Raw genomic sequence first — 26,152 nt, 5'->3', positions numbered from 1 at the left:
TGTGTGTGTCTGTGTGTGTGTGTGTCTGTGTGTGTGTGTGTGTGTCTGTGTGTGTGTGTGTGTCTGTGTGTGTGTGTGTGTGTGTGTATATATATATATATATATATATATATATATATATATATATATATATATATGATGCACATGCACAAACTTGCATGTGTGTGTAGAGGTCAGAGGTAGGCCGAGAGTACCTTCCTCTCTCCTTCATCTTGTCCTTTGAGACTGGGTCTATTACTGAATCCAGGGTTCACCAGTTGGCTACACTGGCTGGCCAGCAGGCTTCAAGCCTGACTCCCCTGCACTACCATGCCAGCCTATACTACCTACCATGCCCAGCTGTTTTCTGAGGGCTGGGGATCCAATTTAGATGCTCATGCTCACACAGAAGGGACTTTACTGAGTGAGCCATCTCCTGAGCACTCTAAGTAAGAGCCTTTCAACGAGAGGATTTGGATTTGAGACGTGCTGTGTCTCTGATTAGCCATGTGACTGTAAACTCTTACCTAATCTCTGAACTTAAGTTTCCTCATGACGCAAAGCAAACGTGGTGATATTTATCTCTCAGTGCTGTGGTGAGACAAGATAACATTTGGGAAAAATGACTGCAAACTGTAAAGCTCTGTTAGCCACACTAGTGAGATTGCTAGAAGGGTAAAGATATCAAAAAAGTGCTGGAGAGAAAAGCAGAGGAAGGCACTGTCTGCTGAGAGTGTTTATGCAGGACAAAGCGATTCTGGAAATGTTGCATAAAATCTGGGTGAAGATTTTAAAGGGCTTTGAGTGTGGTTTGGTAGAAGGCAGCAAGGGCAAGGAACGACTAGCGTGGTTCTAGCCATCTATCCAGAATCCATATTTTGAACCTCTAAAACATACAACCTCTGACAACTTCTGTCTCACTAGAAAGTACTTGTCCAACAAATACTAGAAAATTGGGCGAACCAGGAAGTCAGAGATCTATGGCTCTTAAATTGTTCAATGAGTGCATTTATTCAATGGATAGCTAGAGCAGTCCAGTGTCTTCTGAAGTTGCAGAACAACCCTGATCTCAATTAAAAGATAAATCACTTGATTAATTACCAAATGCTTTCTTGACAAGTTGATGTGGACCAGTCAATAAGGTCAACCTGAATTTTTTTCCTGTCACTAAGGCATGCTTAAAGTCTTTTATGTGACTTCTCCAGGGATTTATTCCAGGTACCCTGCATTATGGGCTTGAAATAGGAAGTAAAGCAGTTCCTCAAATCTGTGGATGCCCTTTTACTCTGTTTAGTAAATTTGGGCCATTTCAGAGAGGATTTAATTCAAGGAGAGACACTGAATAAAGGCTTTTAGGTAACTTGAAAATAAGAACAGAGGCAAGTATATGGATAAAAGAAAATCAGAATAGGTTCTTGGAAAAGCTTTGGGTAGGATGAACTGATGAAAGTTATGAGGTATAGAATGGTGATAGATGTACATTGTGGTTTAAATAGGTATATATACATAATATAACATATTATAAATATATAACAACATATGTATTTCTTCTGGAATATCACCCTTTTCTGGGACTTGTGTGCAGCTTTCTGAGCTAGTTCTATCCTCTTCCTTCAGAGGTACAAATGTGACCCAGGTTCTTGCAGTCAAATGCATAAGCCTATTGGCTCTAACAGTTGAAGTATGAGTATTTGTCTCAGTCTTAACTGATCAAAATACTCCCTGACCTTTTGATATAGATATCTTAGAATATGTTCTTTGTTTGGCTGCTGTATTTGCTCATCCAAGTCTTAGGCAACTAAAAGCAACCATGAAGATACACATCTAAGATGTGGAGAGTGACCCACACAGCTCTTATGACTTCTTTTGGATGTGTTAACAAGTCATATCTAAACAACTCATTATAATTCCCTATTATAAGATGGTGAAATATCTTATTGCATAAGTCAGTTTGTTAAGCTTATTCTCTTTACAGTGAAGGGACAAAGATAAGCATCTTTCCTCTTGGGCAACCCACAGTAAGCTACTAGGCATTTAGGCATAAAGTACTACTGTTATTATAGATTCGAGGTTGCTGCTAAGATTCATTTACATATCTATCAGAAATCATTTTCTGAATTTCATTGATGAGTCAGATGCTATGGATGCAGAGATTATTACAATACACTTGTTTACCTTTGAGGTAAACATATATGTTTTCATATATGTATATATATATGAAAGATTATAACTAACCATTAAGGACCAGAAGTGTTTTTGAGAGTAAAGAACATGATATTTCATGCTTAGAAATTACCTCTACAATTTGATAATACAAAAATCTGATAAATATATCTAAATTATGTTTCTTGCTACTAGTAAGTTTGCTGTTGGCTAAAGGAGGAAAAAGGGATGCAATTGTTTTAATTAAAATCCATGGGTTGGAAAAGAGAGTGGTGTTGTAACCAAATGACAGACAGATGGTATATGGTCAATTATTATAGAGCTTATACAAAGGGAAAATCCCCAAGAATTGTCATCCAATAGGGTGTATTCATAGACAATACTGCTCTTGAAGTAAACTTTCACTGTGAGGGGTGAACTGGATTCTGACTGGCTATCCATGATGCAAGAGTGGTCTTAAAACTATGGAAGGGCAGACCAGTATGAAACAAGCAGTACTTAGGAAGCAGGTCCGTCTTATCAGTCTTATCCTGGTAGGTGGGAACATTTTAGGGGAGGCTGAAAAAGAACTGAAGATGAACTTAATGGAGTCTGGATAATCACAGATGTCCAAATGTCTCTGCACTCAATCAGATTGAGAATTGCCCGCAATAGTAAAGACCCCAAACTACCTGCACTTTAGACAAGAGAGGTAATTTTCCTCTGTTGGATGAGTAAATATAATCATTATGGTCTAGCATGGTTTCCTCCCTGGTTCAGGTGCTTAGGTTACTGTTACGGTGTCAATGCTGGTATGCCTTCCAACTCATATGTTGGAAATGTCATTCCTATGTGCACAGTTATGAACTGGTACCAAGTATGTGAAATGGTTAAGTCATGAAGGTGGAATTAGATTTCTACCTTAGAAAACAGATCGGAGTAGCAACCTTATTTAATCAAACACATGAGGTGGCAATAAGAGGTAACCGTGTATGAAACAAAAGCAAACCCTTCACCAGATGCATGGTCTGTTGGCAGGTTGGTTTTAACTCTGAGCAATAAACGTCTACTGTTTAGAGATTTTCCAGTCTAACAAATTTTCTTATAGCAGTGAGAATAGATTGAGACAGCTGTTGTTATATTATGGTCTGCTTTCCACAGGTTAGTATCACTGCTCACATTGACCAAAATGGCTCACTGCTAAGACTAAATCTCATACACAGGGAAAAGGAAAGAGAAAAGGGAAGATACACATCCCACCCCCCTGGGAAGGTAAGATCTAGATGTGCATTGATCACTGCTAGTTAGTCTTGTGGTTCATAACTCTGTCACATGGGCAAGGCTACTTAGAAGAAGGGCTAGGAAATGTGCCCTTGCTATGTGCATCAATACACATGCAGCAGTTCTACACAAGGAGAATTTTAGTTTTGAAATACATTAAACTTTAGGGCACAGGTAGTCTCTGTCTTTGTGACAATCTCATTTCCTAGGACCTAATGACTCAGATGCACTTGCACGGAGGTTGGTAGCTGTGGTTAATCTACTTTTCTTCTTCCTGCTTCTTCCATGAGTTTAATAATGAAACTGGGAGAGACACAAAAGAGACATGCCAAGTACTCTTTTAACAACTTTCCACATTAACTTCATCTTTACACCACCATGGAGAAGCGGGCAATGTCATTGTAATTTAAAGGTAGTCCTTTTAGTCAGCATTATGTCACCAGAGTGAATGACCTGAAACAACTTTCTGAGTTAAGGTGAGTTAAGGGTTGCTCAATTTAGCTCATAGTTTGACAGGAATTCCAGTTGGATTGGTCTCTGGTGAGGGTGATAAAGGGTGGCAAGCAACAGACGAGTATGGATAGGAACAAAAGATCACATTTCAGAGTGATGGTGGAGGAAGAGAGGGAGGGAGGGAGAGAGGGAGGAAGACACACACACAGTGAGTGAGTGAGAGAGTGGAGGTAAAGCTTCCCCCATGACTACCTTCAGGACCAATCCTTAAACACACTGAACACCTCAAAATGATAGGAACTACAAACTAAGGTCTGAAGACAGCAAATAGAAGTGATAAATTCACATTTTGACACATTACAAAGGTCCAGGTACCTTATGTTTATTAAATATGTCAAACACTTCATGATTATGAAAGACGTCTTCATGATTCTGTCAGACAAATATTTTCTTATCTATCAGGATACTAAACTTTGGGAGACAAAACCAAATTTGATTCTGTTAAAGCCAAGATATTTCCATTGAGCAATTTTAGTTCTTGCTACAGTCAGCTAACACATTTTTTCCCTTGGGAATTGATTACTTTATTGATTCAACAATTAATTACTTAATTTCAACAGTGAATTTTAAGTGCCAAAAAGGTGCTAGTCTACATTCCTGACATCTCAGGGCTCACATTCTGGATAGAGAAATAGTCACTCAGTGAAACAAGAAGACTCATTATGTGCTTATTTTGATGCAGAATTACTTATTTTGATGCAGAATTACAAAGAAAAAGAAGTACAATACTTGTCATTTATAGTACTCGATACATATTGAATTAGTTAAAGACTTAGCCCCGAGTGACACCACAATAATGAATTCAGATTTGGAACAGTGTGAGTTTGGGGAGGAAGGGTGGAATCGTTTGCTATTGTGACTGTGATTTTAAACCAAAAGACCGTCTTTGTATCATCTGAATATGGATGGACGATTGGACAGTTGACAGTGTCTCCATGTCTTCCAAGCATAGACATTCTCTTCTGTGCATGCTCTCAACCCAAGGACAGGCAGAGCCCATGCAGAAAGCAGGAACTGCCTCGCAGCTCATTTTCATGGTCAGTTCGCTGCATCAGGATTGCCCTTTTCTACTACAAATAACAGTCACCATTTCAGGGCAAGACGAGAACAAGAACAAGGATCACTTCAATACATCTGGGTCGAGCGATGGCTGTGTTTAGTACTGAACACAAGGCATTCCAGAGTCAGACGAACCCTGTCTGAGAAAATGTTTATCTCCACTCTCGTCCACTTCACCTCCCCACACTCTCCAGGGAATTCTGATCCCACATCCAAGACTGGTCGATGCTGGAGCCACAGGTAACCATGGCTTTGTGTTGAAGATTTTGTAAAGGAAAATGTGGTGGGCATGTGCAGGTCAGAGGGCAACTTGAGGGAGTGGGTTTTGTGAATGGAACTTGGGTCATCAGACTTGGTAGCAGGTGCCTTTACCTACTGGAATATCTCATTGACTCTCATTTATTTTTTTATTATTTTTAGCATTTATGTATTTAGCATGTGAACTTCCTCTCATTTCACTCTGTTTCGACACATGCATGCATACTTTGTGAAAACAAAACAAAAAATTAAAAAAAAGCCATTTGTGTTAGAATTCTTGGGGTTAAGCTGATCTCTGTGTGGGGTGCATTCTCTCTATGTTGGCACATATAAATTGGATTTGATGAATGGAAACTGGTAATTGATTTGATGAGGTCATGGAAGAAATAGCCAACCAAGGTCTTTATTCAGAACATTAGACTTCTCCTGGAACAAGAGCGAGTTGCTCTGCAAGTGAAGTGGAGAGGTCATCTGCAGGTTGAATAGAAAGAGTCGAATGGTCTTATAAGCGTGTCTTATACAAGAGTCTCATAAGGAAGAGTGTCTGAGAGGCGGAGAGGGAACAATTTCAGCTGCACCAGGGGCAGACATTTGTGCTTGTCACACTGAGCATCCCAGCAGTGGGAAATCTCCAGCCAGCACCGTTGTGAGGACAGTCGCAAAGACCATGCCTAGGAGGAGGTCATTGCTCTCAGGGCATCTATGCAACTGCGACCTTCATCATTATCAGGCTTTATTTCGGGGCATTCATGGCAGTAGAAGCACTGACCATGACCCCGAAGCAGGCAGCTCTTTCTCTTCTCAGTACCATATAAACTCCAGGTACCAGGATGATCTAAATAAAAATGTGTGGGAGCCCCAACTGTTCCTTACATGGCACTTCCTCTCAGCAAGGAGGAGGGGGTTCTAAGCCAGCTTTTATCTAAATCAGAAGAAAGAAGAAATGTGATAGTTCTTGCACCTGCATGGAAAGAGCAAATCCATGCCTGATATAGATGTGTTTTTTAAAACACAATGAGAGTGAAATCACACTGTATAATGTATCATGATCATTCCATGGTGCTAAATATTCTCTTGCAGCATAATTTAAAATAACTGCATAGTAACTTAGGTGTAGACAAAATACAATTTTCCCCAGTTCTTCTTAACTAAATATTTGACTTCTGCTAGTTGCCATCATATATGTAATATGTGATATATATATACACACATATGTGTGTATGTATGTTGTGTGGATACAATAGATATTTTTAGTACATATTGACTTCTCTTACTGTGTACCTTAACCCACATCCTTTATTCTTTTTTTAAGAAGATTTTTTAAAATCTTCAGATCAAATGATTTACTGAATTATAAAGTTTTAAACTCTTGATATATGTCAATAAATTATCCCATAGAAAGGTGGCATTGGCCTCCTTTTACCAGAAGATGGGAAGTTGTCCATTTCCTGACACTTTCTTTAATGCTGGGAAGCAACATTTCTTACAGTTTGGCAATGGAATTGGTGAATAATAGTATTGTCATCTTTTGACACCATTTAATAAAAAAAGGAAATGAATTTCTCACCTAGTTTCAGACTGCTATTTAATTTATAGACAGGTTCTCCTCTGGAAGTTGATGTTTGCTCTGTTGAAGATAGCCCATAAGTTTTCCAGGTTCCTAGTAAGATGGATACAAAGGGGAGACCAGGGGGAAAAGGAAGCAGCAATGGGAAACACCCTCAGTGGTTACTTTCTGGTGACAATCCTGTGTCTTTGAAGAGGAAGCTTTGGAGGCCAGCTATTTGCTGACTATGTGCACTTGCAAGCTTATTTCACCCTGTGTCTCATGTTCTTACCCGGGGAGATAATCACATCCACCTCACTGGCTTGATGAAGAACCAAATGGGACAATTCTATAAGTGCTGATGACAATACTGGGTGCAAACCAAGAATTCAGAAAGTGCCAATGGTTATCACTGCCATTTCAGCCTTATCCCATGGAACTCACTGCCTATGTACATCATTTGTCCGTGCTGCTTGTCTTAGTTAGGGTTTCTGTGGCTGTGAAGAGATACCAAAACCACAATAACTTTTATAAAGGACAACATTTAATTGGGGCTAGCTTACAGTTTCAGAGGTTTAGTCCATTATCATCATGGCAGGACATGACAGCATGTAGTGCAGGCAGACATGGTACTGGAGGAGCTGAGGGTTCTACATCTTGATCCACAGGCAGCAGAAGGAGACTGTGTACCACTCAGGATGTAACTTGAGCGTATGAGACCTCAAACACACTTCCTCCAACAAGGCCACACCTACTCCAACAAAGACATACTTCCTAATAGTACCACTTCCTACATGCCAAGCTTTCAAACACGTGAGTCTGTGGGGGCCAAACCTATTTAAACCACCACACTGCTATGCATTGTTTTGAAGATGTACGAACATTTGCATATGTTTGTATTATATTCTGAAATGTTTTGTCACATGGATGTGTAAGCTAGAGAAATATGTCTATTCCCCACATGTAGATTGTATATGGATGCTACAATTCCTAGGGCAGTGGTAACAAAATACCCCGGGCTGCTATTTTGAGAAAATGATTTTTCTGTTCTTCTGGAGGTTATAAGTGCAAGATCAAGATATCAGCAGTGTTGGTTTTCTACTGAGGCCTTGCTGCTTTGCCAATATCACTTTGTCACCATGTCCTCACCCTGTGTATTTATTTGTTCTTTGCATCACACCATGACCCAACTTCTTCTTAGGAGGATACCAGCTCCTCAGATTGGAGTAAGATCTGCCCCAGTGCACTGATTTTAAGATTTATCTCTGTAAAAAAATTACCATCTCCAATTACATTATATATATTTACATTCTGAGAAGTGAGTTTAGAACGTCACCACATGAACATCAGACAGGACATAATTCAGTTGCCACCATTGGAAAGAGCTGTAGACTTACATATGCATGCATATACATAAAGCACTTGTTCAGTGTACAGTTCCACAAGATAATTATTCACATTTTAATTTAGTTAGATCCAGTATCGTAGTTGAGTTTCATACTAAGAGAGGCTGTGAGAAGATTTGAATATAAGTGACTTGTTAGGGAAATGTTTTTTAAGAGAAACTATCCATGGATGGAGGGAATTAGGATGGGAAAGAGGAAAGAAAAAGTGGGAAAGAAAGAACCTCCTAGAGACTTTCCTCTCTCCCTGTCAGAGGTACTTGGTAGGTTTTTTTGTTGTTGTTGTTGTTGTTGTTGTTGTTTTTTGTTGTTGTTGTTTTGTTTTTTTGTTGTTGGTAGTACTATTAAAGAGCATGGAATATTACATTCACAAGATGGAAAGGACCCCAAGAAGTTTCTCCATGCCTACACAGCAATTAGGGTATTATTATTGTTGTTGTTATTATTATTATTTTCCCCCAGCGAGATCCAGTATTTGCTTCTATTTTCTTCTAGTACTTCTGTCATTTTTCAAATTCAGACTTATTTATTTTTATTTTCTGTATTTGAGTATTTTGTCTGCATGTGTGTTTGTGCACTGTGTGTGTGCTTGGGGCTCCCAGAGTCCAGAAGAATTGTAGGATTTGCTTGGAATTGGGTTTATTAATAGCTGGAAGCCACTGTGTAAGTGCTAAGAACCAAACCCTGGTCGTCTGTCAGAGCAGCCAGTGCTCTTAACCATGAGCCATCTCTCTTCTTTTGTCATTTTTAAAGAATATTTGAAATTTAAATTTCTATATTATATGAAAGTAATATCTTCCCAATACTTAATGAGTTCTCCCAACACCTATCAATGAACTAGAATTTGTGGACTTCATGGGGCCAAAATAAATAGAAAATGACTGATTGCTGCCTACTTGAGTGTAAGAGTTGAGCATACAGGATACAGGTCTTGGGTGCTAAATCTTTTTCCAAATTTTCTCATTTGCTCTTTTTGGTCCTAAAACAAGTATTTAACCCAACCCTAGTTTTAGAATTATCAAATGATTAAAGAGAAGTAATGAAATAGGTGAGGGAGTTTATATCTGGTTTTGACATTTAGATTTATCAGTAGGGTCTTGTATGCTATGAAAAGGTTTGCTCTCGGTTGATGGTGCCTGGTTCCTGGTCTTCTGGAACTTAGACTTTGACAAGGTACTGCTTTTCTCCTTGTGGCTCTTGGGAGTACCAGAAATCCCTAACTTTTCAAAGTTTATTTTTATTTATTTTTTTAATTGTGTGTGGATTTGTATGTCTACATGTAGGTATTTGCATACAAATTCAGGTACTTGTGAAGTCCAGAAGTGTCAGATCCCCTGGATAGTTGTAAGCCACTTGACATGGATGTTGGAAACAGAATTTGGGTCCTCTAGAAGGGCAGAAACTGTTCTTAACTGCTGAACCATCTCTGTAGCCCTGGAACTCCCTGACTTTAATATTTCTAAGCTGACTTTTAGATTCCTTTTATTCTGGAGATGTCTGTGCCCAGTGACTTCATTTTCTTCCTTCAGGAAAGCACTCTGCCTTGGCTAAGCACGTCTTCCTCCCTGGCGAACATGGAAAAGATGCATTCATCTACCCGTTTGTTTGTAACGCTGAGCTCCTTTGGCAAGTAACTTTCTTTCGTTTCTTGGCAAAATTCTGCTGAGTCCTTAGTTGACTTCTTATTCCTTTTACACAAGAAAAAAGTTGTTCTATTATTTATCTTAACTTCTCATGAAATCTTCATTTCGTTCTCTGGTTCACTTTTCTTATCGGTTTTTTAGGTCCGCTCCCTTCACTTCCCAGTAAACTTCACTTTCCTCCAGGGCAGAGTCCCTGATGTGTATGCTTTTATGACTCCAGCAGATTTTTCTTATCTCTGATTACTTCATGTTAAATTAGCTCAGCCTGACTGGGGGAACTCACACACATGATTGCATTAGTGGCTCAGTGACCTTACTGGAAAGGTCTCCTACTATTGCTGATGAACCATTTGAAAAATGCTGACTTTAGTTTAGTGTGTGACACAAGCTGCGGATGCGAGAGGGACATATCCCTGACTTTAGACCTGTAATTTGCTTGCTCAGTTAGTTGCACTGTAGCTAATGTAACAGGAAGTAAGGCCCCTGACTCTAGTAAAGAAGGAACTAGGGTGACTTTCCATGGTAAGTTATAACACTCTCAGTAGGACAATGGTCAAAGAGCTTGTGAATTTCCAAATAGAGGAGATGGCTTCCTTAAAACAGATTGCACGTGACTTTGTCAGAGTCACAGTCAAAGGAAAATAAAGGAATGATAGTCTCTGGCCCTTGAGCATCAATCAGTGGTGTACATAGTAGGCAGCAGGCATTCTTCCTGAAGTCACCTGGCATGCAGTTCTACATGTTAGATATGTTTGTAAGATGAGATCAACTCCATGTATTAGGTTGAGTCTCCAACTATTTAGATCTGTTTTACTCTCTCATTCACCCATCTCTACATTATAGGGCCATACCATACTAACTTTGGGTCAAAAATGTGAAGTACGTAATTGATGTTTCTTGTGTTGTTCCTCTGGTTAATTTAGGCATTCTATTTCCCGCCACCCTTGAGTGACAGGGCTGTTATGTTTGCTCCTGCTCCTGCTAGGTAGCCATGTCTTCCTTCCCCCTTTCCTAGTACAGCATCTCTTGACCCTACTGCTTCTTCAAGACATGTTCTTCTGTGAGTCTGTTCCCACAGAGTCCAGATGAGTAACTGCCTACATGATCTATTTTATCAGTCACCTAAGGTGTTAGGAAATGCTAGACCTAACTCAGCAATGAGTTTCCAATATGGAAATTTCCAGCATCAAGAGAAGTGTTTGTAGAAGGTTTGTAGAGGGCTCAGGCATTCGAAGCAAGTTAAGGGGATCAATGGAGAGTATGTAAGTAGCTGCCTACTTTCAAAGTATAATTTCCAAAATTAAGTTAGAGAAAAGGCTTTTATAGACAATGTAATGAATTTGTGTCAAAACATATTCTGTTCATTAGTGAGGAAACCAAAAATATGGCAAAGATAGTTCAAGGGAAAATGGGAGAACTGAGTATTTACAGACAATGAGGAAAGGATGTGAAACTAACATTAGTGTGTTAGAGTATTAGATATGATGCAAAAGTGTATAATGTTCAGCAATAAAACCATTACTTTAGGGGATCTCTTTATTGCTGGAGAGCAATCATGTATACCAGATAAAAAGGTACAGGTTAACTTGGAACAATTTGAGTTCTTATCAAGACCATGAAAAAGATCAAACAGAGGCGTATTTCCCTAAGTAATGAAGTAATATTTTGAGAGGGTCTGGGTCATGATATTGCTGATGTGGGACACTGAAAATGACATGGAGATCTTTTCTTTGGTTCAGAGAGAGAAAAACAGAGAGGAGGTGGGGTGGGGGAGAATGTATAGGGAGAGAAAGATGTGTCTATATGTGTTTATATATTCATCTATATAAATATGTAGATATAAAATAATCAAGATATGTGTCTGTGTGTGCATGCACATACATGAATAGATAGATCCTACTCCTCTAACAACTTCTAAAGCAGTAGGTAGCTTGTTAGGTCACAGATGTTGGTTTCTGGATGCTGCCCCAGCTTTAAGTGGTTTACAATACAATCTGATATCAAAGTTGGTTAAAGCCAGTCCTAATAATAATCTTGACCTCTTTGACTAAGGAGATTTTTTTCTGTGAAGCAATTGGAGGCTTTTTTATTCCTAAGGAGTCATAGAATAGTTTTCTGTGTTCCTCATTCCTCAGGCTTCATGCCTGTAGATACTCCGTGGTATCAGACTTCTTTACACACCCTGTCAGTTTAATGCTTGCTATTTGCTTAGCTAAAAGAGCAGAGCCTCAAAACCATATGGAAGGGGAAGACCGTTTGGGAAATACAGTGGCCTGTTAGAAGCTTCTTTGCTATATACTGTGGCTAGTTTGAAAAGCAAACCTGAAGGCACATGCCATGGGGGTTCTGACACTTAGAGCCCACAGCAGGTCAGTCACTGGGTTACCTCAGATAGTTCCATCAAGACCTTAATTTCTCATTCCCAATGCAGGTCCCACTTTATTCTTGGGGAACTTCATAAGGCTTAGGGTGCCTTGATTTACTTAGTTTGTACTTTTTCCTCCAAGAATATTACTTCACCTCCTCACTGCATTTCTCTCTATCTGTCTGTCCCTCAATCCACACTAGATACCAGTCTCAGTTTGCAAGGTCGTCGTCCTCTGGCCTAGATTCTAACAGTGGCTCTGCAATGCTTTGTCTTGTCCCCAGTAGAAGTGGAATAGGAGGAGAGTGTCCAAGAACTTCAGGACATCCAGAGAAAAAGTCCCAAGAGATGCCCCTGGGTGCGAGGCCCTGATCCTTTTATACAGCCATTGAACACTGGACCTGCTTTCTCTAGAATCTGTGCCCTGTGTACGGAGGAACAGAGATTAGGGGAGGCTTAGCAATGAGCTGTCCAACAGCCCCTCACAGAGTCATCCCACATTTTGTGATTTTATCCTTGGCCCCGCTGTGACGTTTCATTTGCAAAACTCAAGGCCAGGACATTTTAATAACCCTTTAGCCTCCTAATAGTATTACTTATTTTTTCATTTTGTAAAGAGACCGAAGTCCTTTCTTAGAATATGTATCATGGTCATTTCTCTCTCATGGTCAGCTGTTTGCAAGGCAATCGTGGGCTTGTGGCTGGAAATATGGAGGAAAACAGGAAGTATTCAGGGCTGCAGCAACTGGCTTGCTTTTCCAGGTTGTGGACTTGCTGCATCCACTAAGTCCTCCCCAAAGGCCAAAGCCTGGGAGCAGTTTGACTAGTGGGGCTCTTGCTACCTGCAAAGGGTAAAAAGACAAGAGGGCAGGGCTTGGTACTGAGGTGACTGTCATTCTCCATGCTGGGTTCCAAGACACATCCTGAGCTGGACTGTGTCCCCACCTCAAACTGTGTGGTCCAGGCTCATGTGCTCTGTCTTCATTGTAGAAAATGAAACTTTTTCCTCCAATAGTGACAGCTCATTTTCTCCATGTGTGACTTTAGGCCATCTATGCTGAGAACAGCAGTTGACTATGCAGTACATACTAGCCCTCCCCACTGGCCTCCCAGAAGAACTTGTCATTTTATAGCCCTCACACTCTAGTTATTCTGAGTCATCCACTCAAAGAAAGGCTTCTAAGATCTAAACAAAGTTCAAGGCATCGCAGTCAATGCACCCATGACCACAGGAGGGGATAAAATGCTGAGTAGAGGGCCTTGGTAGAAGAGATAACGTTTTATACTTCTGCCAGGCCTCTAATCTACAAGGCGGGCACTGTTATCCTCATCTAATCCATGATCAACCCAAGGCTCTACTAGGATAAGTTACTCCATGTTGCGTTGTCAATAAAAGGCAGGATGGGAATCAAACTCAGGCAGCCTGGCTGCAGAGTCCTGCTCTGAAGCACCAGGATGCACCACTCATAATGAATAGGCATTGTAAGGGGGCCCAAAGATAAGCCTAAGAGAATGTACATTTGATCATGTTTCTGAGGTCTACCAGGGAACACTGAAAATAACAGGGAAGACACAAGTTAACAGCAGTTCACAAACTAACAGGGATGCTCCGTGCTACACTGAGAACACAGTAAACACTGAACTGAGTTTGCTATTGGATTTTTTTTTAAATAAACACAAGTAAGTGGGAGATTATCACTGCTTCCCCAGGCATTGGACCAATGTAAACCCAATGTTAAAACACTAAACAATATCTCTGTTTTGTCCATGATGTAAGAGTTAAAGATTTGCACAGAAAACGACGAATGTTGATATATTTTATTGTCATTTCTACATCTAATTTGACTTGGCAGGTAAGAGACTTGGCCAAAACTTTCAAGAATTCAATTAAGCAGAGACTTGTGTCTTGTAAGTCCTGTATTTTTTTTTAATACGGTGCTGGCTGTTTGGCCTTTCCACTCTAGGTTGTGGGATTATAGTACTTTGATGGAATGATAGCTTTGGCCACTTGCAGGATTAGTTGTCCTAAGCATCGTCTGGGGACAGGTTTTCAGTGTGATGTTGATAGCAGGGTCCAGGTTTGATGTACATGCTGAGAACTTAGGTCACACTTGATTGATGGCCACAGTGGCCCAGCTAATTTGGATATGGAACCTTCCTGCCTCCCTGCCATGCTAGACTGTTGCCTGGGCTTTATTGAACACCTCTTTCTTTGCTTCTCCCTGCCCTGGTGGAAAGTGCAGTTTTGAACATAAGCTCCAGTTCAACCCAGCTAGGTGCTCAGAAATAATTGGAGCTGGATCTCCTGTCAGCATCACAGCAGCAGGATGACCGAGGGGTTAAGAGATGTGACTGTTAATAGTCACTGAGAGCAGCCATGGCTCCCTGGAGGCACAGAGAGGCTCACACAGGAAATCGATGTGGCAGAGTTTAGCCTGCTTCTACCATTGTCCCTTTTTGCCAAGACTAGATAGTGGGAGGGATGTCCCTAGAGTATACTATTAATTTTCCGTGGAGGATTGGATGTGGAGACCAGAGGAGTCAACACATAGCCTTTCTTTCAAAATGCCTGCATGGGATTTCAACCTAGGAAACAGTGGAGACAATGGAAGGGTAGCTGCTGAGAATGAGTAGGTTGGAGTGCCCCAGGAAGGTGGGCATGGTTCTCTACCTACAAGCTCACTTCTGCTGGTCTTCACGATTAGATGCAATTGAGGAGCTCTGATACACGACTGAAGGAGTTTCACACTTGCAAGAAAAATCACTTCAGTGTTCCATTCTTAGCCTGAGACATTTGAAATGGGTGCTTCACAAACTCCATGAGTGACTCCAGTCCCTCAGGACTTGTCACCTAGATGAGCCATGTTGAATGCCCTCTTTGCAACTCCTTCTCTCTTACCATTTCATCATCTCTGATATCATTCCCAGCTCCATCTTCTGATCTAGGACCTGTGACTTAGTTCTTCCCTCAGAATGTGTTTGGGGACTCAAACCAAGACAGCAGAGGTGCTATCATGTGGGAAAGGCAAGAAGTAGGGCTAGATCACTTCATTTCCTCCTTTCTTCTGACCCTGCCTCCATTCCTCCTGGTTCAGCTGGTCCCCAAACTCTCTGGGACTCCAGGTATGGGATGTAGGAGCTCCTCATTCCTTCAAATTGAAAATGCCCAGGATGAACTCACAGCACCCACAGCTCCCACAGCCCCCCCTACTCCTTATTTTCCTTGTCTTTGACAGTGGCCTCCAGCATTCCACTCAGTCTCCAGGCTTGATTCGGATCCTACACTTCTTATGTCTAAGCTCACCTTTGCTGTCCCTGACTTCCTTATGCAATGAACCGAATAGACCCCCAGTTCTACCATTGAAATTGTTTCTGAACTACTCCTTCCCTGACCCCTTCTTGCTACTTCCATATTAGCACACTCACTTTGGACCCAGCTGCCCTCGATAGGGTGGCTCTCTGAAGCCCTCTGTGGGAAGTTGCAAAGCCACTTTAGTTATCACATACATCTTTCCACATGCCACGAGTCTTGAATCCAGAAGAGTGGAACCTGCTGGCCTTTGCAGTTGCCCTTAGTCTGTGAGATCCATCTCACCCGGGAATACTGGGAGATGATGTCTCATATCCTCCAGGAGCATCTAATATCTGACAGATGCAAAATACAAATGATGATACCCACCTTCTTGCCTCCAGATGGAACGGCTGCCATTTCTACCCCCACAGCACCCTGTGTAGCAGGGCACGGGCAGTCTTTATTTGGGAGCACATCTAGTTATGCTTCTGTCTTTTCTCTTTCCTTATTTCCTCACTCGTCTTTTTTTTTTTCCAAGCGAGCAGCTTTGTAAGTCCTCTTGTTCTAGAATTCCTGACTGAGCTTCTGCTTCTAGAGAGCCCAAGCTAAGAATATTCATGAAGCAGGCAGCTGAAAGCCTTTGAGAGAAGGCTGACCAATAGGATTACACACTTGGTAGCTTCTTCCCTCACTTGTTTCCAATGTTGTTTGGGGCTCCATTTCTTGTACATCCATCTTGCTACCTTGTTCTTGACTTTCCTCCTTCTCACTGGCATTTTAGGTCAATAGTCCTGTTATATACAATAACATAAGCTTCTGTTGTTGAATTTTGTAAGAACCCTTGTACTTTCCAGGGTCTTATTTCTCTGTATTTTGTTTTTCTTAAAATGTTTTTGTGTGGCTTTGGTATCAGAATAATGCAGGTCTCATAGACTCATTGGTAAATAATGTAGAATTAGTCTAAATTCTTCCTCATTTAGTTGAATCAATCAGTAAAGCCACTTACAGCTTCCTCTTCTATTTCCCTGTTGTTTTTCCTTCCTCTCCCTCTTGGTGTAGAGCTAAGCCCTGTTCACACTTTACTCCATCTAGTGTAGACCTTGGACAACTTATTCCCAGACTCTGGATTCCAGGGCATGGTGCTCGCTCTTCAAGAATGATAAGTACTTGCCATCTTCCACTCTTGAGGGCTGTCTCACATTGTCACAACCAAGCCCATGTATGCTTCCACGTGCATTGTGGAGCAAATGCTACTATGCACAAGGAATGTTCTCTGTATTCATAACCCCTGTCACAGTCGCTGCCCAGAGGCTTTCTAGGTAGCCTAGCTTAGGGTAAAGGAGTACCAGATCTGCCCTTGTTCTCCACCTTGTATCATCTAATCTCTATGCATTCTGACCATTGTTTCAGCTCCTTGAATTTAAATTCTGGGCCTAGGATATCTAGGGTTACCTGCCTCCTGGAGAAACTCACCAGAGAATGCACCACCAAGTTCTGGAATGTCAAAAAAATACACTGTATAGTCATCCAACACTGACATAATTCTCCAAGTATTGGTTATTGATTGAGTCATGTGCAGTTTGACTCCCTTTCTACATCCATGTGTAATATGGTCCTCAATGCCAAGATCACTGTTGACATGGTAATATTAGCATTTGTTGTTGAGATGCTGAGGGTGCTGATTGCTACATGACATCCTGAATGTTAGCTACCATTTACTTGACTTTGCCATTCTTGTTTTCTTTTCTTCCCAGCCTTGGGCCTCTAAATTCTAGAGTACTGTAAGGTCTGCTGTGGCTATGTTACAGTGCTCTGGGACTTATTTTCCACATTTATAAATTTAGAGTGTTAAAATATATATACCTTAAAGTCCCCTGCTGCATTAGTGTTCGACATTTCCAAGTTGATCTGCATGGCCCTTAAATTTTTACTTATTTAGAGAGGAGGATTTTCTCTTCACTCTTGGTGAATAAGAGTCCTGTTATTCCCTTGATTGATATAATAGACTCTGCAGACACACTGCGAGTGTATAAGCATCAAACAAATATATATTTCTAATGAATTATTTACATTGTATATCAGCATTAGTGCTAGTGGTTTTGTGGAAATGGAATTGCAAGTCAAAAATCAGTGTTGGAGGAAGGGAGGGGACTCGTTCTTCACTTCCAGTTAGCGGAAGGTAAAGGTTGCTGGGCAAGCAGAGATTTTTTTTTTTTTCCTAAGGATTTAGGTGTGAAGGGAGTGGAGGAAGCCAAATGACATTTTGGCTAAGAAGGGCAAGAGATCTTTCCAGTCACAGAGAATGAAAGAAAAGACAAATTAAGATGAGAGCAGAAAAAAATGGTGCTTTCACTGTTTAGCTGAATGGATTCTAGGTAAGCTCTGAGTTCTGAAATTGCAAATGCCCTTTACACTCAGGCCAGGCTGTTTATGTTGGAACCAAGGCAACTATGTGCTCTGTAAGGACTTGCACACTAAATACTGTGGAAATAATATCTGAGATATCTGAGATATCTGATATATATATAATATTCACTAAGTTTTCTGCATGCCTCATCTGAGACTTAGTGCTTCCTAATGAAAGGATGGCCTTCTTTCATTATGCCAACTTGTGGAAGCAAACAGTAACATTGTCCTCCCCAATTTACAGTGAGGAAACCATGGTGTCTATTATTAATAGCACTTTCCCTAAGTCTATGCAGCCATTAAAGCCTAAAAATAGGATTCAAATTAATATTTGTCTAATTCCAGGACCTAGGAGAAGGCTCAGATGTTAAGAGCACTTTTTATCTTGCAGAGGACCGGGGTTTGATGCCCAGCACCAACATGGTGGCTCACAATCATCTATAACTCCAGTTACAGGGGATCTGATTACTTCTTCTGGCCTCTGCACATATCAGGCACATGTATTGTGCATATATATATATATATATATATATATATATATATATATATATACACACACACACATATAAATAATACATATATGCAGTCAAATAAGCATACACATAAAATAAAAAATAAATCTTACAAAAGACTCATCTAATTCTAAAACATTCCATCAACTCTGATATGCTAAAATAAAAACAATAAATAATTAGACAAACAAAATGCATATCTAAGATCTTCAGATGTATTATAATTAACCAAGCTCTTTAGTTGGAGTGATCTTGACTCATCATATAAAAATATTGTGTGTGTCTGTGTGTGAGTGTGTATTTTATATGGGTTCATATGTGTGTGCACTGGTGTAAGCATGAATGTGAAGGCCAGAGATTAGCATAGGGCATCTTCCTCTATTGTTCCCTATCTTATTTGGGGACAGGATTGTAGATGGAGAGCTTCTCTCCAGGTTCCATCAAGCCCCTGCAGTCCCACAACACACATATAAAATAATCATACAGACACTTATATTATTTAAACTGCTTGGCCGTTAGCTCAGGCCTACCATTGTTTAGCTCTCACTCTTATATTTAGCCCATTTCTATTAATCTATACTTTGCCATGTGGTTTGTGGCTTACCAGTGTTGCTTACATGTTGCTCATCATGGCGGCGGCTGGCAGTCTCTCTCTGTCCTCAGCCTTCCTGTTCCCAGCATTCTCCTCTTCCTTGTCCCGCCTACCCTATCCTTCCTGCCTGGCTACTGGCCAATCAGCACTTTATTTATTTTAATCAATCAGAGCAACACATTTGACATATAGAACATCCCACAGCACTTCCCCCTTTTTTAAAAGCAAGGTTTTAACTTTTATATAGTAAAATTTCAGATAATAAAACAATTATCAAGCAAGAATTACAGTTACAATATTAAAGAAGATATCATATCTATCTTATATTTGTGAGTCTAAGGTTTTATATCTAACTTATCTTTTATCATAACTGAGGAAATTATAACTATCTATTCTTCAACCACATCAAAGACCTCAGAAGGATATAATATTGTCTGAGAACCGGGAGAAGGATGCAAGCAACTTTCGGGAGTCTTGCAGGGTAGACAGCTGGCAGCCTGGACAGTCACCTAATGTTCCTTTGTAAAGTTGGGGCATTTGTCTTCAGCCCACAGGGCTAGAGTCTCTCAGTCACTTCTCTCAGTCTCCTGTAGAATTTCTGGCAGTTTCCTCTGCGAAGCAGGTTCCTGAAGGACCATTTTGTCAAGCAAAGTTTAGTGGTCACCTTTCTATGGGTCCTGCATGTCCAGTCGATCAAGCAGTCCAAACAAGAACAGTTTCTTGCCCAAATGGCTATTCTTGCCAAGGTGAAGATAAGATATGAAGTGTCTTCGATGCCCATCCTCCTCTCTGAAGTAAATCGGTGTTGTCAGGAGCAGACATGTCTCATTGTCCAGAAAGTCTAAATTTTAAAAATATTTTAAATGCCATATTCTGTAGACCTTTGAAGTATATGAAGATTACCTTTCTATCTGAAATATCTTTATGTATACCTAGAAGGCTTAACTAACATGGCTACGAGTATGATTATCATAGATGATTAATTATTAATTTATTTTTAATTATCCATTACAATGTTAAATGAGCTATATAAACATAATACTTTAAACAAGAATAGAAATATACACACAGTATAACAAAATTAACTTTAAGTTTGTATCAATAGACTAAAATCTATACCAATGTAAAACATTTTAAACAAGTTGTTGCTCTTTAGAAGTAATTTTCTTAATCTACCCTTTTTTCCTATTATATCTATATCATATCCCCTTTTCTTCTTTAGAAAGAGATCACATTTATACTCAACCTGCTTTAAATAAAAATGCTGTTTTTTTCTGTCCCACACCAGAGGGCTCTTCTGATTTGGGACACAAGAATCTCTTAACCTTTTCTTTTAGCAATATGTTTGTGTTTAATGAAGGAGTGAGCCAATTCCATCTCCAAAGCCAGCTTGATAATTTTGGGAATGTGGGCATAGTTTCTCTTACTACTTCCTGCTGGAGGGGTGCTCTGTATCTTATGGGGACACAAAGAAAATTTTAGGATTATGGAGTAGTACCTGAGGGTAAATAATCCTCTGAGCCAGTTGCCTTGAAACCATTCTGGATGTCGGATCATCTGGGCCATGGTGTCATCAGAGACCTTTCAGGTGGTCTTGGCTGATCAAACCTGATGTATCTTAATCTGGAACAAATCCATAGCCTCTGGCTTTCTGTGGAAACAAAAGCAGAAACTCTTTTCCAAAGCAACATATCCTTATATCCAAACTTTGAAGTCAAGGTACCTTTAAAATTTACATATTTGTTTAACTCAACAGCTTTTATGATCAAATCTTTTTCTGCAGTTAAAAATCCCAAAGACAAGACAAACCAGATTCTCTGTGTAATATTCATCTTTATAAGACTGAAATGCCACTGTGGCTGCTGGCTCCGCCCACCTCAGCTTCCCAACATGGCAGTGGTACAGTTTACCACCAGCTATGGGTCTGGAGCCATGTGTACCATCAACTATCAGAAGCAGTTCTATCAAAGCAGCGCATAGCCCAGAAACTTTTTTTTTTTTTAAAACTAGCAAAGGCTAAAAATCTACCACGCAGCAGAATAAAGTACCACTTGTAGACTCCTCATTCCCGCCACACTGCAGGTCAGATGCACATGCCAGGGACCCGCCATAGTAGTTCAAACCGGCAGGCTGCAGCTAACTTGAGAGAGACAACTAGGAAGCTGTTTTTAGCTCCGTTTTAGAATTTTTTCCTCAGGTTTTAGGTGGAAACTCTTGCCAACACATTGGGCGCCATTTATAGTTAGAGTTTTCCTGCCTGGCCCACAGTCAGGACAAATCTCTCTCACTCGCCAGTCCCATAGACACTCAGACCCAACCAAGTAAACACAGAAACTTACATTGTTTACAAACTGTATGTCCGTGGCAGGCTTCTTGTTATCTGTTTCTTTTATCTTAAATTAACCCATTTCTTTTAATCTATACTTTGCCACATGGCTTGTGGCTTACCAGTGTTGCTTACATGTTGCTCATCATGGCAGCGGCTGGCAGTCTTTCTCTGTCCTCAGCCTTCCAGTTCCCAGCATTCTCCTCTTCCTTGTCCCGCCTACCCTATCCTTCCTGCTTGGCTACTGGCCAATCAGCACTTTATTTATTTTAACCAATCAGAGCAACACATTTGACATACAGAACATCCCACAGCACAGGACAATTATGTTCATTTATTCTCTCTGTCTCTTCACTCTGTCTCTGTCTCTGTCTCTCTCTCTCTCTCTCTCTCTCTCTGTGAGAGAGAGAGAGAGAGAGAGAGAGAGAGAGAGAGAGAGAGCAGAGGCATGCCCTAGTGTACATGTGAAAGTCAGAGGACAATTTGCCATAGTTGATTCTTTTCTTCCACCATGTGGGCCCTGAGAACGGAACTCAGGTCCCCAGGCTTGATGACACACTCAGTTTCCACTGAGCCATCTTGCCAGCCCCTGCTATTTTCTTTTGTCACTTGCTGCATCTGAATATCTTTTGCAAAGAAAAAACTACCTATACTTTAAAAGCTATTTGGATTTCACATGCTCTCAATCTTCCATGGTACATCTATAGGAAAAAGATGGCACCAGAGAAAAGGATGAACTGAAAGAAGGGAGTTGAGAGTCTCATTTTTCTTAATAAGGCAGTATGTTTTAGTACATGATTTTAAGCCATGGATTTCAGGGGCTGGGCAGGGCAGCAGGGCCAGTGTCAGAATGAGACTTTTACTTTCTGACTCCTGCTTTAGGAAACATGGATGAGTCACTCACCTTGCCCTCCTTTTTGCCTGTTGGAGAAGGCCCATGCAAACCCATTTCAGAAGTCCTGGCTGGTATGGACCAAGCAGCATTGTCTCTGCTATGTGCTGAACACTGAGTAATGCAGACTTTACCCTTAAGTGCTGCAGAACATAATTCCTTACAGGGCTTCTTTGTGTTCCTCCAAGGATGCATTAATCAGAGTCACCCAGTGAACTTCACAGTTTTTCTTTTCTTGGGAATTAGTAGAATGAAATGATTAGCTGACTCCCAAGCCTGACTTCTCAGGTTCAAATTTTGGCACTGGATGGTGTTTATCAGGCTGTTTGACATCTCCGGGTTTCATCATTAAGAGGTAATAACAATTCCTAACCCTTGAGTTAAAAATGAGGATTTAGATGGATAATATACATAAAATGAGGGGAAGAAGGCTTCGCTACATTAGCTCAAAAATTACTAAAGCTGTAATTTACAAAACACCACTCAAATGAACTGGGTGGGAATCTGTGGCTTGGAGAATCTGAGTCTTTCAGGGACTTTAGGATTTTTGGGTGAGTCTGCTCTTGGGTCTGTCTTCAGAGCTGTCTTGTCCAGTGCCTGGCAAAATCTTCCAAGTGGAAGCCTCTATCTTAGGCCTTTCTTTTCTCCCTCCCTTCCCTCCCTCCCTCCCTCCCTCCCTCCCTTCCTCCCTTCTTTTCTTCTCCCATCTTCATTTCCCTGATTTCCTCTCCCCTTCTTAAGTGCTTTTATCCCTTTATATTCTCCAGGAAACCTTATTTCTTCCAAACATCTTTTCTTGTCTGGGTTGCACTGAGTTCTCTCAAGATGTAACAGTTACCAAGACACTGGCTCAGAAACTATCAGCCAATTACATCTTTTTGGTGCATGTCATCCATCACCTCTGGCTACTCCTAGTGTGTTGGTCCTGTGAGATGATAAATCATTTAGTGTAGACCCACACCTATGTAGTTGCACACAGTCAGAGCTCAATAAATGTGAGGGTTTTAGTGATCTGATACATGGTTCAGGCAGGCATTGCTTGGTGGAGATGTTGACAAGGGCTCCTTTCAGCTGATCTGAGTAATTTCCTTGATCCCTGCTAGGAGAAGTGAATAGTGAGTTTATATTTATGAATCTTAAAAATATAAGTGCGATGAGAAAAATACCACTTGATGTAGATGATAGTTTACATGTGTGTTTTAGTTTATATGTCTTACGTATCTGAAACTCATTGTCTACAGATATTAATCACAACCTAAGCAAGATGATTGGGATCAAGGCAGGGTTCCAAGAAAGTCAGTAAGGTGAAGAAACATTGATTCTAGAGGGGAGTCTCATCATGTGGGCAAAAGATGTGAGCATAAGACTCATGCTAGGCTGAGCTGACACCTTCCTTGGGAGCTCTGTCTGCTTGACATTAGGACCAGACTGTGCAGTTGGTGTGGAGAATAAATCATCAAGCAGAGATAAACTGATAGGGGCTGGTAGAATGAGGGCTGGGCAACATTTGAAGCCCTGTTTTAATTCTCCCAGCCTTTCTCTAATCTATTTCTCTCTGTATGCAGTCTGAAAATGGCTGCTTCCTCTTCTGCTTATGGTAATATAATTATTTGAATGCTCTGGCTTTTTGACCTGAATTTTAGAACTAACGCTTATTTCTTCTATTAGTATAGCTTGGGGTTTGGAAATTCATATTTGACTCACAGATAAGTAAGGATTAATTAATGGCCCAGACTCTTTTTTTTCCCCAAATGAACTGCTGTAAAGTTCTATTTATCTGTACACAATGGACATTTAATTCATTCAACCACATGCAAATTCCATCTTTATTTTTCTTCAATTCTGTCTTCTTGGTTATGGTCTAGCTTTTCACTCTTGTGACTTATGAACAATGACTTTCACCACACATATATAATTTCTCCCTTCATAATTTACTTCATCTGAACATTTGACATATTGCATTTTGTATATTTTCACATGCATATAAATTATGCAACTTCGAAATGAATTTTTCTTTTATGCACATATCCTTTCATGCCTTGATAAGAATACTTAATGAAGTATGTCCTTTGAAGAAACTTTTAGAGAGAAATAAGAGTACTGGTAACAAGAACAGGATAGTAGATAAATAAGACATTTATATAGTCATGCTGTGAATTCAGTTATTGCAGTTGAAGGAAATGAACCAGAATGCTAAGTGTGAGTACTGATTTCTAAACATTTTGCTGGAAAAAAAGCAATGGGTAAACTGCCATGTGGTATTGTAATAAAATGCTGTTGACACATGTTAAAAAATCATCAATTCTAGGTGGTAGGAGCATGGATAGTCCTTATAACTCCACTTGTGGATTTCTGTGTTTTTAAAGAGTGTCTCATTATACAATCTAAGACTTCTAGTTTTATGTGAAATGGGAAAGATCTGAGGGGAATTTTAAAAATATAAATTTATTTTATTATGCTAAAAACTACATGAGAGCTGTCTTCAATATTTCAAGTGCATAATGCAATGTTATTAACTGTATGCACAATGCTCTAACAGTGGATTCTAAGCACTTACTTGTCCGTGTAACAGAAAGTTTACACACATTGTAATGTGCCTTCTATTCCCTCCTTCCACAAGACCCTGGAAACCCTGACTACACTTTCTGCTTCTATGACTCTTACTACTATTTTGTACCTCTTATAGGTGGAATCATTCAGTATTTGTCTTGTGATTATCTAATGTCTTTGAGACTCACCCATGTTTTCACACATGGTGCAATTTTCTTTTTTGTAAAAGTTGGCTAGCATTTCAATGTACATTCTTACATTTTATTTATTCACTCATATATTTGATGGACAAGCAAGTTGCTGTCACATCTTCTGTACTGTGGATAATGCTGTATTAAGCATAGGGATGTTAATATCCTTTAGTCATTTTGACTTCAATTAATTTCAGATCAGTAGATGAGGTACTGTTGAATTATAGGGCAGCTATGTTTTTAAGTTTCTGAGAAAGACTTGTATTATTTTTCAAAATAGAAGCACCAATTAACATTGCTACCAATGATTGCACATGTGTTCTAGTTCATTTGTTACCTTAAAAAAATTAATGGTTATCCTAGTAAATGTGAGGTGAGATCTCATTGTGGATTTGATTCTCATTTTCTTGTGATATTGTCAATGTTTTCACATTCTTGTTGGTCCTCTATGTATAGTTTTGTCATTGTAAAATATGCGTTTGACATGTCACTAGCAGCACTAACCTACTTGAACCCTCTGCTTAATAAACCTATCAGAGAAGTAAACACGTTTGGTTTAACATTGAATATTCAGCAGAACCTGGCTAGATCCTCCTTGAAGCTACTCTAAGGCATGCATTTTTCAACATCCCTTGAAGTTATGTCTGGGTTATATGACTTTGTTCTTTTCTATAGAATGCAGATGGAGGTAACCATCCATTTCTAACTTTAGCCATCAAACTCCCTGCATAACCCTTGATGTCCTCTGCTGCTCTCTGTGATGGCTGCAGACAGGAAGCTGAGAAAGGGTGACCATTCAGAAGGGAGCCGTCAAAGGCAGCTGACCTGTTATGTCACACTGTGGTCTGTGCAACTGAAATAGGCTTCCTTGAGTTGAGTCACTGATAACTAGGGGATAATTATTTTTTCATATTTAATGCTTTATATCCATTTTCTACTAACTCTACAATGAGTTCTTTTTGAGTAGTATTAAAATATTAAAGGAGAATAAAAAGATAATATTCTATTATCCTAAATCAACTTTTAATTTTTTCCCTTTTCCATTGTAATCCATAGACATATTTTAAAGGAGTTTTAACCAACTTGTTGCAAAATAATTTGGAATAAGTATTCCCTAGAGTTGGAATTGTGGGAATAGTTTTATTTCCTTCTTTTGAAAGTTTCTTGGGGCATTAAAAACATTTAATATTTTCAAATTAATT

The sequence above is a fragment of the Onychomys torridus genome, chromosome 16, assembly GCF_903995425.1.
Source record: "Onychomys torridus chromosome 16, mOncTor1.1, whole genome shotgun sequence".
NCBI classification, from domain to species: domain Eukaryota; kingdom Metazoa; phylum Chordata; class Mammalia; order Rodentia; family Cricetidae; genus Onychomys; species Onychomys torridus.
The sequence above is the reverse complement of the archived record's forward strand: the minus strand, read 5'-3'. Positions refer to the sequence as shown.